Source organism: Tamandua tetradactyla, chromosome 5 (genome assembly GCF_023851605.1).
Source record: "Tamandua tetradactyla isolate mTamTet1 chromosome 5, mTamTet1.pri, whole genome shotgun sequence".
In the NCBI taxonomy this organism is placed as follows: domain Eukaryota; kingdom Metazoa; phylum Chordata; class Mammalia; order Pilosa; family Myrmecophagidae; genus Tamandua; species Tamandua tetradactyla.
The window spans coordinates 9,130,489-9,144,772 of NC_135331.1; the positions used below are offsets into that span (position 1 = coordinate 9,130,489).

Sequence of the window (14,284 nt, forward strand, 5' to 3'; positions counted from 1 at the left end):
AAATATAGTTAAGATGTCAATCCTACCCAAACTGATACACAGATTCAACGCAGTACCAATCAAAATTCCAAAAACCTACTTTTAAGACTTGAAAAAAGCTGGTTATCATATTCATTTGGAGCAAAAGAGATCTCACAGCTAAAAATGTCCTAAAAAAACAAGAATGAAGTGGGAGGATTAATACTTCCAGATTTCAGAGCTTATTACAAAACCACAGTGGTCAAAATAGCATGGTATTGGCTCAAAGACAAAGTATTGACCAATGGAACGGAACTGACAGTGTGAATACCACCAAATCTATGGTCAATTGATCTTCAACAAGCTCCCCAAATCCACAAAGGTAAACCAGAATATAGGGTGAAGGATACTATGATCTAAATTTTAAAACTTTACCTTCTGTGTGAGACCAAAAACTGTTTATTTGGTGCAAATCTTATATTCTGGGTAGTGCATGATCTAATTTAACTTGTATTCAGTTTATGTGAACACCATAATTACATGGAGTTTTGAATACGGCAAGAGATCGTGTTGGTTTGTACAGGTTAGTGTGATGCCCTGATACATCCCAGAGTAATTTGGGGAGAGAATAAAAAGGTATTTGCAAAGTCCCTTTGAGGGACTGTGGAGAAAGGAAGAAAAAGTGAACTTCCCCATCTGGGGAATTCCTGATATTCTCACAAGCAGGGAGGACAACCAATTCAATACGCTGAGCCCTCCATCTTAGGGTTTGATCTTTTGAAACTTATTCATGCAAAAGAGAAGTTAAGCCTACTTATAATTATATCTAAGAATTACTCCCAGAGAACCTCTTTTGTTGCCCAGATGTGGCCTCTTTGTCTCAGCCAACTCTGCAGGTGAACTCACTGCCCTCCCCCTCTATGTGGAACATGACTCCCACGGGTGTAAATCTTGGCAACGTAAGACACGACTCCATGTGATGAACCGGGACCCAGCATCAAAGAATTGAGAAAGCCTTCTTGACCGAAACGGGGAAGACAGAAATGAAACAAAATAAAATTTCAGTGGCTGAGAGATTTGAAACAGAGTTGAGAGGTTATCCTGGGGGTTATTCTTATGCATGAATAAGAATTCTTAGTTTATGGTGTACTGGAGTGGCTGGAGGGAAGTACCCTCTTGAGCTGTATTCCAGTAGCCTTGATTCTTGAAGATGACCTTATAATGATATGGCTTTTACAGTGTGACCGGTGACTGTGAAAACTGTGGCGGATACTCCCTTTATCCAAGGTATTACAGATGGTTAAAAAAAAAAAGGCATCCACTGGCCATGCAGGAGGAGCTCCCTTTGGGGTGTGGCCCAGGGTTGGCAGCCCTGGCTGGATGCCAGTCCAGGTCTTGGAAGTGGGAGGCAAATAAATTTTCTAATTAACCTTATTAAGACGTAAAATGCCCTGTCCACAGCAGAAGATTATAAAGCGAGTAAAGGTCCAGGCAGACACGGCTCAGCCAGAAGACCAAGTCGGATCACCTGAGGAGATACAGAAATTCCAACAGCTGCTTAGAATTCCCCAGAAGGAAAGGAAGGGCATCCTGAGGGTACCGGGAGGCATCAAGAGGAAGCAGATGTGGCTCAGCCAAACGAGGAAGTTACACTATCCTAGGGGACTCAGAATTCAGAACAGCTAATTAAGGTTGTTCACCATGAGACAGAAGATATCAAGAGGTTAGTTATTAGAGGAGCATAAAGAAGAATTTGAAAGTATATAAAAATACCAGACACCAGAGAGATGAAAGATGCTGCAGGCCAAACTAAAGACCTATTAGAGACTCACAGTAGATTTCAAGAGACAGAAAAAATAAGCCAGTGAGAAGACAAGATAAATGAATCTGAATGTTCAAAAGAATACGTGGCAAGAAAGATGGAAAAAATGCAACCTGATTTCAGGGAAACGATCAACAACATGAAGCATACAAATAGGAGAATTATTGGAGTCCTGGAGGGAGAAGAGGAAAGGAATGGCGAGCTGAAGATAGAATGGGGGAAAACTTCCCAACCTTTATAAAAGACACAGACATCCAAGTCAAAAAGGCCCAATGAGTTCCAAATAAAGTCCAAAAACGCTCACTCCAAGACATACGCTTAACAGAATGTGTCAAATCTAGAAGAGAAGCAAAAGGCACGAAATTGCCAAGAGTAAAGAGATTTATTACATACAAGGGAAACTATGTAAGACTGAGCTCGAACTACACAACAGGCAGCACGGGGGCAAGATGGCAGTGGCATGATAAATTTAAAATTCCGAATGAGAAAGACTTCAAGTGAAGAACTGTTCATCCTGCAAAGCTGTGCTGCCAGATTGAGGGAGAGATTAAAATCATCATTGATAAACAAGGGCTGCAAGAATTTGCCAACAAGAGGCCTGCCCTACAAGAAATATTAAAGGGAGCTCTGTCAGCTGAAAAGAAGACTAGAGAGGTAGGTCCAGAAGCCGGTAAAGAACATAAGAGTATTAGTAAGGGTGACCTCAAAGGATAAAAAACAAGACAGGAAAAAGAATATATAGATTTGTTAAATTAAAAACTAGCAGGGTACTTCCAGGAAGATGGCTGACTAGAGTAGGTCAACATTAGCCCTGCTCTATGGAAAAGTTAAGAGAAGGGACAGAAGGGTGACTGAGGCAGCAATTCGGGAGTGTGGCTGACCTGGGGGAGCCTTCTGCACCACATGTGGCAGCGCTGGTTGCAGAGGCCGAGGAACTGAGAGGCAGAAATCTGGGGCCTGGCGCGGAGGTGGGAAGCCACAGAGCCCGTGGGATTGCAAGGACAGGAACATGGGACTAGGAAGTAAGCCAGGCCGCGTGCCTTGGGCGCGCTACCCTCACCAGCCCAGCCCCATGACCGGTGACTCGCCCCATACCCTACACACCTGAACCCCATCACCCGCCCCCATTCCCTGCACTCCAGGCACCCCCACCCCACCAGCCCCCAGTGCACGTACCTGCCCCACCCCCACCCCAAGTGCAGCCCATCCCACCTCTCCTGCACACCTCCTGAGCACTATCTCCCCCTCCCTATTTCCTGCAGGCTGGTGCCAGCCCATAAAGGCTGCAGGCACTAACCTCCATATCTAGGCTACCCTGCCCCCTACCCATAGTGTTGCACAGCCTCACTCCACATCCCCAGCTCTGTGCATCCGTTTACAGCACTCCCAGGCTCACACATGCACACAGGCCCCCAATCACGTCATTCACCTCTGGTAGCCACACTTTACAGCAGTCCTAGAACAGCGCATGTGCACAGCCCTCAGCCTCACTTCCCAGCTCTGAGATAGTGCCGACCTGTGCAGCTGGGTCACATCTGTCCCCAGTCCACGAAGGTGTAATGCCGACTTCTGCCATAGCTCTGCGCATGGGCACAAAGGGTCCTGTGCCTTAGACCAGCGCACATCAGGGTTACGCCCCCAGACCGTTGCACCCGTACAGCCACATCCTCCCTGGCCGCTGGGCGCCCACAGTTCACCAGCATCAGTTTAACATCCCCAACCTGCGCCTACACCTGCTCTGAAGCAACTCACCACACTGAGTGCTCCACCCTGTGCCCTGCTCCCTGCTGTACAACCATCTTGCAAACACAAGGCCTTAGACTACTGAAAAAAATCAACTCCCAAAGTAAATCAATCAAGATATTTACATACCACAAAGACAGCAGAACATCACAAGCATATCACAATGCAGACAGATATAGCCCTGCCTAAAGACCAGATTAAAACACCAGGTGACAAAGATGTTGGAACAATTAATCAAAGATGTTCATACAAGTCTATTTAATAAAATAAGTGGGACAGCAAATGACAAAGGAGATCAAGAAGATGGTAGAAGAGCACAAAGAGGAATTTGAAAGAATAAATGGAAAAATGGCAGAAATCAAAGAGATTAAAGACTCTGTCGACCAAATGAAAAACATACCAGAGGCATACAACACCAGATTTGAAGAGACAGAAGAAAGAATAAGTGATATAGAGGACAGGATGACTGACTTCGAAGACTCAAAACAGCAAATGGCAAAAAAGACAGATAAAATTGAATGGGAACTCAGGGAAATGACAGACAAAACAAAGCGCACAAATAGAAGAATCACTGGTGTCCCAGAAGGAGAAGAGAGGAGTAAAGGGCTAGGAAGAGTAGTTGAGGATATAACAGGGGAAAACTTCCCAACCCTCATAAAGGACATAAATATACAAGTCAAAGAAGCCCAAAGAACTCCAAACAGAATAAATTCAAATAGGCCTTCCTCAGGGCACATACTAATCAGTCTGTTAGACGTTGAAGAGAAGAAAATCCTGAAAGCAGCAAGAGAAAAACAATGTACTACATACAAGGGAAATCAAATAAGACTGAGTTCAGACTACTCAACTAGCACCCTGGAGGCAAGGCAGTGGTATGATATTTTCAAGATCCTGAAAGAGAAAGACTTTCAGCCAAGAATTCTGTACCCAGCCAAACTGTCCTTCAAAATTGAGGAAGAGATTAAAGTTTTCAGACAAAGAAGTCCTGAAAGAATTTGTCAACAAGAGATTGGCCCTACAAGAAATTCTAAAAGGAGTTCTGCAAACTGGAAAAAAAAAAAAAAAAAAAGAGAGAGAGAGAGGAGAGGGAGGTCTGGAGAAGGGCACAGAATTGAAGAGTACCACTAAGGGTAGTTTAAAGAATACAAAGAGAAAGAGGGAAAAGAATATATAGGTCTGACAAATAAAATAAGATAAGATGGTAGATTCAAGAAACGCCTTTTCAGTGATAATTTTGAATGTTAACAGACTAAATTTATCAATTAAAATATACAGATTGGCAGAATGAATTAAGAAACACAATCTAGCTATATGCTTCTTACAAGAGACTCACCTTAGACACAAGGATACAAACAGACTGAAAGTGAAAAAGGATGGAAAAAGATGTTCCACGCAAGTTGTAACCAAAAGAAAGCAGGAGGACCTATACTAATATCGAATAAAATAGACTTTAAATGTAAAGACATCATAAGAGACAAAGAAGGACACTGCAGTAGTTAGATTTAGGTGTCAACTTGGCTAGGTGAAGGCACCTAGTTTTGTTGCTGTGGACATGAGCCAATGGTACGTGAACCTCATCCATTGCTCACTACATCTGCAGTCAGCTAGGAGGCATGCCTGCTGCAATGAATGATGTTTGATTTAATTGGCTGGTGCTTAAATGAGAGAGCATATGCAGCACAGCCCAAGCAGCTCAGCATACCTCATCTCAGCACTTGCAGCTCAGCCCAGGCCTTTGGAGATGCAGAAAAGAATCACCCTGGGGAAAGTTGTTGGAACCCAGAGGCCTGGAGAGAAGGCCAGTAGAGACCATCCTGTGCCTTCCCATGTAAGAAAGAATCTCAGTTGAAAGTTAGCTGCCTTTCCTCTGAAGAACTATACATTAACTAAATAAATCCCCTTTTATTGAAAGCCAATCTATCTCTGCTGTGTTGCTTTCTGGCAGCTAGCAAACTAGAACAGACATTATATACTAATTAAAGAGCCAATTCACCAAGAAGATACAACAATCATAAATGTTTATGCTCCCAATCAAGGAGCTTCAAAGTACATGAGACAGACACTGGCAAAACTGAAAGAAGCAACAGATGTTTCAACAATAGGAGACTTGAATATACCACTCTCCTCTATAGTTAGAACAACCAGACAGAAGATCAACAAGGAAATAAAGAAGTTAAATAACTTGATTAATGAATTAGACCTAACAGACACACACAGGCCATTGCACCCCAAAGCACAAGGTTACACATTCTTCTCTAGTGCTCATGGAACATTCTCGAGGATAGTTCATATGCTAGGGCACAAAACAGGTCTTTATAAATTTAAAAATACTGAAATTATTCAAAGTACTTTCTCTGATCACAATGGGATAAAGCTGGATCTCAATAACCACCAAAAAATGAGAACATTCACAAATATATGGAGATTAAATAATGCACTTCCAAACAACCAGGGGGGCAAAGAAGAAATCGCTAGAGAAATCAGTAGCTATCTGGAGATGAATGAAAAAGAGAATACAACTTATCAGAACTTATGGGATGTGGCAAAGGCTGTGCTCAGAGGGAAATTTATTGCCCTAAATGCCTATATTAAAAAACAAGAAAGAGCAAAAATCGAGGACTTAACAGCAAACCCAGAGAGAAGAATGTGAGAAAGAACAGCAAACTAACCCCAAAGCAAACAGGAGAAGAGAAATAACAAATCCGAGATAAAAGAATGGGAGAAGAAAAGAAAGAAATCAACAAAACCAGAAGTTGGTTCTTTGAGAAAACCAATACAATTGATGGGCCACTAGCAAGACTGACAAAGAAAAAAGAGAGGGGTTGCACATAAACAAAATCAGAAATGAGAAGGGGTGCATTACCACAGAGCCTGAAGAAATAAAAGAAATCATAAGAGGATACTGTGAACAACTATATGACAACAAACTAGACAACTTGGATGAAATGGACAAATTCCTGGAGACACACAAATAAGCTGCACTGACTCAGGAAGAAATAGAAGATCTCAACAAACCAATCACTAGTAAAGAGATTCAATCAATCATCAAAAATCTTCCTACAAAGAAAAACCCAGGGCTAGGTGATTTAAAGGGGAATTTTATCAAACATTCCAGAAAGAACTAACACCAATCCTGCTCAAATTTTTCCAAAAAAAACCGAGGAAAAAGGAACTCTACCTAATTCATTTTATGAAGCTAATATCATTTTAATACCAAAACCAGGTAAAGATGCTATAAGAAAGGAAAACTACAGGCCAATCTCCTTAATGAACATAGATGCAAAAAATTCTCAATAAAATATTAGAAATTGAATCCAACAGCATATTAAAAGAATTATACACCCTCTGTCTACGTGGGACATGACTCCCAGGGGTGTGGATCTTCCTGGCAGTGTGGGACAGAAATCCCAGAATGAGCTGAGATTCAGCATCAAGGGATTGAGAAAAACTCTAGAATCAGCTGAGACCCAGCATCAAGGGACTGAGAAAACCTTCTCGACCAAAAGGGGGAAGAGTGAGATGAGACAAAGTGTCAATGGCTGAGAGATTCCAAACAGAGTCCAGAGGTTATCCTGGAGGTTATTCTTATGCATTAAGTAGATATCACCTTGTTATCCAAGATGTAATGGAGAGGCTGGAGGGAACTGCCTGAAAATGTAGAGCTGTGTTCCAGTAGCCATGTTTCTTGATGATGATTGTATAATGATATAGCTTTCACAATGTGACTGTGTGATTGTGAAAACCTTGTGTCTGATGCTCCTTTTATCTACCTTGTCAACAGATGAGAGGAACATACGGAATAAAAATAAATAATAGGGGGAACAGATGTTAAAATAGATTTAGCTTGAAATGCTAGTGATCAATGAAAGGGATCAGTAAGGGGTATGGCCTGTAAAATTTTTTTTTTCTGTTGTTATATTTTTCTGTTGTCTTTTTATTTCTTTTTCTGAATTGATGCTAATGTTCTGGGAAATGATCATGATGATGAATATGCAACGATGTGATGATATTGTGAATTGCTGAGTGTATGTGTTGGGAATGTAAAAAAAAAAAAGAATTATACACCATGACCAAGTGGGGTTTATACCAGGAATGCAAGGATGATTCAACACAAGAAAAACAATTAATGCAATACAGCACATTAACAAATCAAAAGGGAAAAATCACACAATCATCTTGATTGATGCTCAAAAAGCATTCAACAAAATTCAGCATCCTTTTCTGATAAAAATACTCCAAAAGATAGGACTCAAAGGTAACTACATTAATATAATAAAAGGAATATATGAATAACTGATAGCCAGCATCGCACTCAATGGAGAGAGACTGAAGGCCTTCCCCCTAAGATCAGATACAAGACAAGGATACCCACTGTCATTACTATTATTCAACATTGTGCTAGAAATTCTAGCTAGAGCAATCAGGCAAGACAAAGAAATAAAAGGCATTCAAATTGGAAAGGAAGAAGTAAAACACTCGTAATTTGCAAATGAGCTGATACTATACTTGGAAGATCCTGAGAAATCTACAGCAAAGTTACTTGAGCTAATAAACAAATTCAGCAAGGTGGCGGGACATAAAATTAATGCGCAAAAATCAATAACATTTCTATACACAAGTAAAGACCTAGCTGAGGAGTCAGTTAAGGAACAACATTCCATTCAAAATAGCAACTAAAAGAATCAAATACTTAGGAATGAACTTAACTAGGGATGTAAAGGACTTGTACACAAAAGACTACAGAACACTGCTAAAAGAAATCAAAGGAGATCTACATAGGTGGAAAAACATCCCCTGCTCATGGATAGGAAGGTTAAATACAGTCAAGATGTCAATTCTCCCCAAATTGATCTACAGATTCAACATAGTACCAATCAAAATTCCAACAACATACTTTGAAGATTTGGAAAAGCTGATTACCAAATTCATCTGGAAGGGAAAGACACTGAATAGCTAAAAGCATCCTAAAAAAAAAAGGAGAATGAAGTGGGAGGATTAACACTCTGTAACTTTAAAACCTATTCCAAAGCCACAGTGGTCAAAAGAGCATGGTACTAAAAAAAAAACTACATTAAATTAAAAAAAAAAAACAGCATGGTACTGGCACAAAGACAGAAGCACTGACCAATGGAATTGAATTAAGAGTGCAGAAATAAATCACCAAATCTATGGTCAACTGATTTTTGACAACGCCCCCAAATCCTCTGAACTGGGACAAAATAGTCTTTTCAATAATTGGGCATGGGAGAACTGGATATCAATAGCCAAGAGAATGAAAGAGGACCCCTATCTTACACTCTACACAAAAATCAACTCAAAGTGGATCAAACACCTAAATATAAGAACGAGCACCATAAAGCTTCTAGAAGAAAATGTAGGGAAACATCTTCAAGACGTTTCTAGTAATAGGAGGTAGATTCCTCATTTTTTTTTTTTTTACACCCAAAGCACAAGCAACAAAAGAAAAACTAGATAAATGGAAACGCCTCAAAATCAAATGCTTCTGCATCTCAAAAGACTGTCAAAAAGGTGAAGAGGCAGCCAACTCAATGGGAGAAATATTTGGAAATGATGTATCAGACAAAGACTTGATTTCCTATATACACAAAGAAATCATACAGCTCAACCACAAAAGAAGAAACAACCCAATTATAAAATGGGCTAAAGATGTGAACAGGCATTTTTCTGAAGAGCAAATACAGATGGCTCAAAAGCACATGAAGAGATGCTCATTTTCAATGGCTAAAAGGGAAATGCAGATCAAGACTACAATGAGATACCACCTCACACCTATAAGAATGGCTGCTATCAAGCAAACATTTATAAACTATAAATGTCGGAGAGGATGTGGAGAAACTGGGACATTTATACATTGCTGTTGGAAATCTACAATGGTGCAGCCACTATGGAAGACTGTTCGGTGGTTCCTTAGGAAACTAAATATGGAGTTGCCCTAAAATCTAGCAATAGCACTGCTTGGAATATACCCCAGAAGAGCTGAAAGCAACAACACAAACAGACATTTGCACACCAATGTTCACAGCAGCAATATTCACAATCGCCAAAAGATGGAAATAAATCAAATGCCCATCAACAGACGAGTGGATCAACAAAATGTGGTATATACATATGATGGAATATTATGCAGCAGTAAGACAAAACATGACATGTCAAGATGAATGAAGTTAGCTAAAATCGAGAATGTTGATGGACTTCGGGCCTTCTACATGATGCCCGATGAATGCAGATGGCTGAAGGATGCACCGATGGAGAAGAGATTGGCACACAATGGTGTATACTTATGAATGAAGGTTGTGCTGCTACAAAAAGGGACAAAGTCATGAGGTGTGCAACGATATGAATGAACGTGGGGGACATTTGGGGAGACAAAATAAGCCAGAAACACAAAAACAATGGTTATCATTAACCTTTAGAAAATGCTTATAAGAAAACAGGGGCCTAGACTGTAAGCTTTTAGACCAGACACATTAAGTCCGGAGTAGTAAGTATTATTTATGGATTTTGAGAGGCTGTTTTATACATGTAACCTGATATTTAGAGATAAGAACAAAGCTGAACAGGTTGGGGTGAAAGTAATTCAGAACATAGGGGTAAGGAAGATAGTGTCTAATTTTAGAACCACACATACTCTTTGAGACCAATGGAAGAAAGGTTTATTTGATCTAGAACTGAAACTTTCTCTAGTGCATAATCTAATTCAACCTATCTGTGTAGCTCATTTGAACCACTGAAACACAGGAAGCACAGAATAAGAAAGAGGTCCTTTAATCCTGTATAGATTATTGTAAGGCCTGGAAACAGCCTAGAGTATATTAAGCAGATAACTAAAAAGCATTGGCAAAGTCCCCTGAGGAAGGGGAGAAAGAATATGGAATTATTAAACCTTACTATCAGGGAATCCCGATACTGTGCCAAACATTAGGGACACCCAAATCAATAGGCCATGCCCTTGATCAGGAGGCTTGCTCTTGTGAAGCTTATGTCGGTAGCGGAGAAGCTTAGACAACCTATATGTATGCCTAAGAGTTACTTCTGGAGGACCTCGGTTGTCGCTCAGGTGTGGCCTCAGTCTCTCTAAGCCCAACTCTGCAAGTGAAATTATTGCCCCCCCCTCTATGTGGGACATGATATCCAGGTGTGAAAGTCTCCCTGGAGGCATGGGAGATGACTCCCAGGGATGAGCCTGGCCCTGGCACCATGGGATCAACAATGCCATTCTAATCAAAAGGGGGAAAAGAGGTGTAACAAATAAGGTTGAGAAAGTTCAAATAGTGGAGAGGCTACACTGGAGGTCACTCTTATGCAAGCTTCAGTTAGACATTGCTACCATCACAACTTGCCAACCCCAACCAAAACCATTTCTGCCAAATCTAAAGTACCTAGGGCATTATATAGGACTCTACAAAGGTTCCAGGCACTAGGGTAACTTTCCAGAAACCTACAACCTCCAGATGGGTCCCTGGACCAGATAATCCTAAAACCTTAGAAGAGCCAGACTGTCCAGAACATCAGCTAGTTTCATCCCCAAGCCCATATTATCGACAGCCCCTTCCAACCTGAAAAAATCAGTACAGGCATAGCTCGAATACCCCTAAAGAATGGGGGAAAGATCAAAGGTGATGGTGGAGTTGTACATAGAAGACAGGGTATAACAAATGATCGTGAGTGCTCAATCATCATGTTCATATTTCTTTTAGTCTCCAGTACCTTAGAGCAGCTAGAAATAAAAATCTAAGATTGTAAACAGTAACCCATACCAAACCCTGAAAACTGTTCTACAACTAGTTGTTGTGATGTACTTCGAAATGTATTGCTTTTACGTATAGATGTTTTTCAAAGAGAAGGACTATAACAGAGAAGATAGGATTTATCAAATGAGTATGACTGCTGAATCATTATGTTGGTATTTCTGTTGTTCTCCAGTGTCCTGGAGCAGCTAGAAGAAAAAGCAGAACATCGGAGAACCATACCCCATACCAAACTTTAAAATCTGTTCTATAACTACTTGTTAAAACGTACTTGGATATTTACTGGGTTTTTGTATACATGCTGTATTTCAAAATAAAAAAAAAAGTTTATAAATAATATCATCTATCTATAGATTTACTTTAGACCCAAGACTGAAAGTGAAAAGATGGAAACAGCTGTTCTATGTAAGCTGTGACCAAAAGAAAGTACAAGTAGCTATGGTAATATTAGATGAAATACATATTTTTAATAGTATATCATAAGAGAGAAGATTTTCATGTTATTTGTAAAAATGTTCCTATATTTTCTTGAAATAAAAACTTGAAAATATTCAGTAACATGGGTCATTACTATTGCAAAGCTCATGTTTCTAATAACTTTCTACTTGGTATCTTGAAAATGTATACAGTTTCGACAGCTAATCAAATGGTTAGTGTTTAATATTTAGAATTTAAGAAATGCTAAATGTGTTACGTAGATTTTTTCCATGTTCACCTTAATTTTAAATTGGTTTATGTAATTTACTGCACAAACACAGACTTTACAATGATTATGCGTTGTTTGGAATGTCAAAAAAGAAAGTGTACAATAAAGAGCAAAAAGAAAATTTAAAGAAAAAAAAGAATGAAGCCAAATGAAGTACTAAGGAACTCAGAATATAGGGTAAAGAGGACATTGTTTTAGAACCTCACCCACTGTATGAGACCAAAGAGAGGTTTATTTTATCCAGAAGCTAAGTTTTCTGTAGCACAGAACCTAAGTCAACCTGTTTATATAGATCATTTTAAACAAGCTGGACATGTGGAGCCCAGAATGGAAATGAGGACTTGTAATTCTGTACAGCTTAATGTAATGCCTGGATACATTCCAGAGTATATTGGGAAGATAATTAAAAAGTATTGGCCAAGTCCCTTGAGAGATGGGAGAAAAAATATGGAACTATTAAGCTTTACTACCAGGGAACCCCCTGATACCACCTCAAATATTCGGGACTCCCAAGACAACAGGCCAAGCCCTTTGATTTTTTTTTTTTTTTTTTTAAGGAGGAAACTTTTATTCAACAGTGTATTTCTGAGAGAAGTTATAGAATCATTTTTTGGGCAGTCTCTGAAAATAGAAATAATCCCTTCAAAAGTGCAGAGCATGAATTTGTTTGTTTCATAAGGAGCTTTCCAAATTATTCTGTCTTTTTAATAAGACATCAGAGTTAGGGATTTCTGAGGACATACCCAACACCTCAAGTGTAAGATATCACATTATTTCTGCTGCTGTTTCTCCCTACTAAATAGTGGGAGAACTTAATATTCCTAATGATATACCCAAACCTATTACCCAAAGAACAGTGTCAGCTGAGTTATGGATCTCTTCAAGTTCCCTGCCATATGACGCCAAATCGTGGTCCTGATGTCAACTATTTATCAATAGAACACCTAACACATGGGGAAAGGTTTAAGCTTTGGTCAGAAAGGTGAAATTTCTGCCATGCGAGTGGAGCCTACTTCTTGCATAAAATCAGTGCATTCTACTTACACTGATAATACCTATTTGATCACACATAACATTGCTATTTAGCCTGTCATGGAAACAGGTTGCTGTATTTCATTAAGTGGTTAAAGATAGCTCTTTCATGGAAAAAAAAAAGGATTTGAGCCCCTCAACTACACCCTGAGAATTACAGGTGTTAAAAGTAGGACGTCATAGCCAAGCTAAATAGCACATCTATTGTAGCCACTGTCAGTTCTCTCAACCTGAAAGAGCAGTTTCAAGGTTGGTGATAGTCCTTGACAATAAGATAACGCCCCAAGCTTTTAATGCCTGAGTGAAATAATGTCACTTCTAAACACACGTTTGGTTTTATGCTCCCTTTAACCTCTGTTCTCTCACACCATACCAGGCAAATAGGAAGTACCCATTAAAAAATGGCATGCAACAGAGGGTCATATATCTATAGATATTATACAACTCATGGTGAACATCTGAAAATTGGGTAATTTTTCATCATTTTATCTTTGCATTTCTCAGTCCATAAATATTGTCCAGTGCTTAAAAGAGTCATTCAGTTTTTCTCTTCATACTGAAATCAGCATCCGTGGCTTCAACTAATCTTACAGTAATTTAAGAATATCCGTAGTGGTTGTCTTGAGTTTTTATGACTTCAGTTAAAATTTTCTTTCTTCTTTTGTCTCAAATTGTGGGTTATCTAGCTTTCTATATGTGCCTTATATTTTCACATCTTACATTGGAGGGAGTTCTCTTATCTCTTATGGATGGCAAAGGTATGGAAGCAACAGCTTGTAGTAATCCCTGGGAAGGATGGGAGTGAAGAGAGAAATTTGTCTGCAGGCTCCTTCTCATCTCCTGTTCCATACTGATCAGAGTTCCATGAAGAGTTCATTCATCCTCCAGGTTTCACTCCCTGACCCTTCCAGCAGCCTGAGTAAGCCGGAATCTAGGCCCTGCTGCCACGAAGCTGGGAGGAGCAGGAGACTACGGTAGACCCTCAGCAAACCCTATGATCTTGAGGCTTGCTCTTGTGAAGTCCACGCTGTAAGAAAGAGGTTAAGCCTACAAATAGTTATACCTAAGAGTTACTTCCAGAAAACCTCTTTTGTTACTCAAATGTGGCCTCTCTAAGTCCAACTCTGCAAGGAAAAGCATTATCCTCCCCTCTTCATGGGACATGACTCCCAGGGATGAGCCTGCCCTTGGCACCATGGGATCAACCCTGCCTTCCTGACCAAAAGGGAAAAAGAAATGCAAAAAAATAAAGTA

At 39.9% G+C, this 14,284-nt stretch overlaps 1 protein-coding gene across 2 annotated transcripts in view; it reads right to left on the minus strand.

Moving 5' to 3' along the window:
- HIP1R (huntingtin interacting protein 1 related) overlaps positions 1–14,284 on the minus strand; it is a 62,472-nt gene that overhangs the window by 20,671 nt on the left and 27,517 nt on the right. The gene's annotated exons all lie outside the window — the stretch shown is intronic.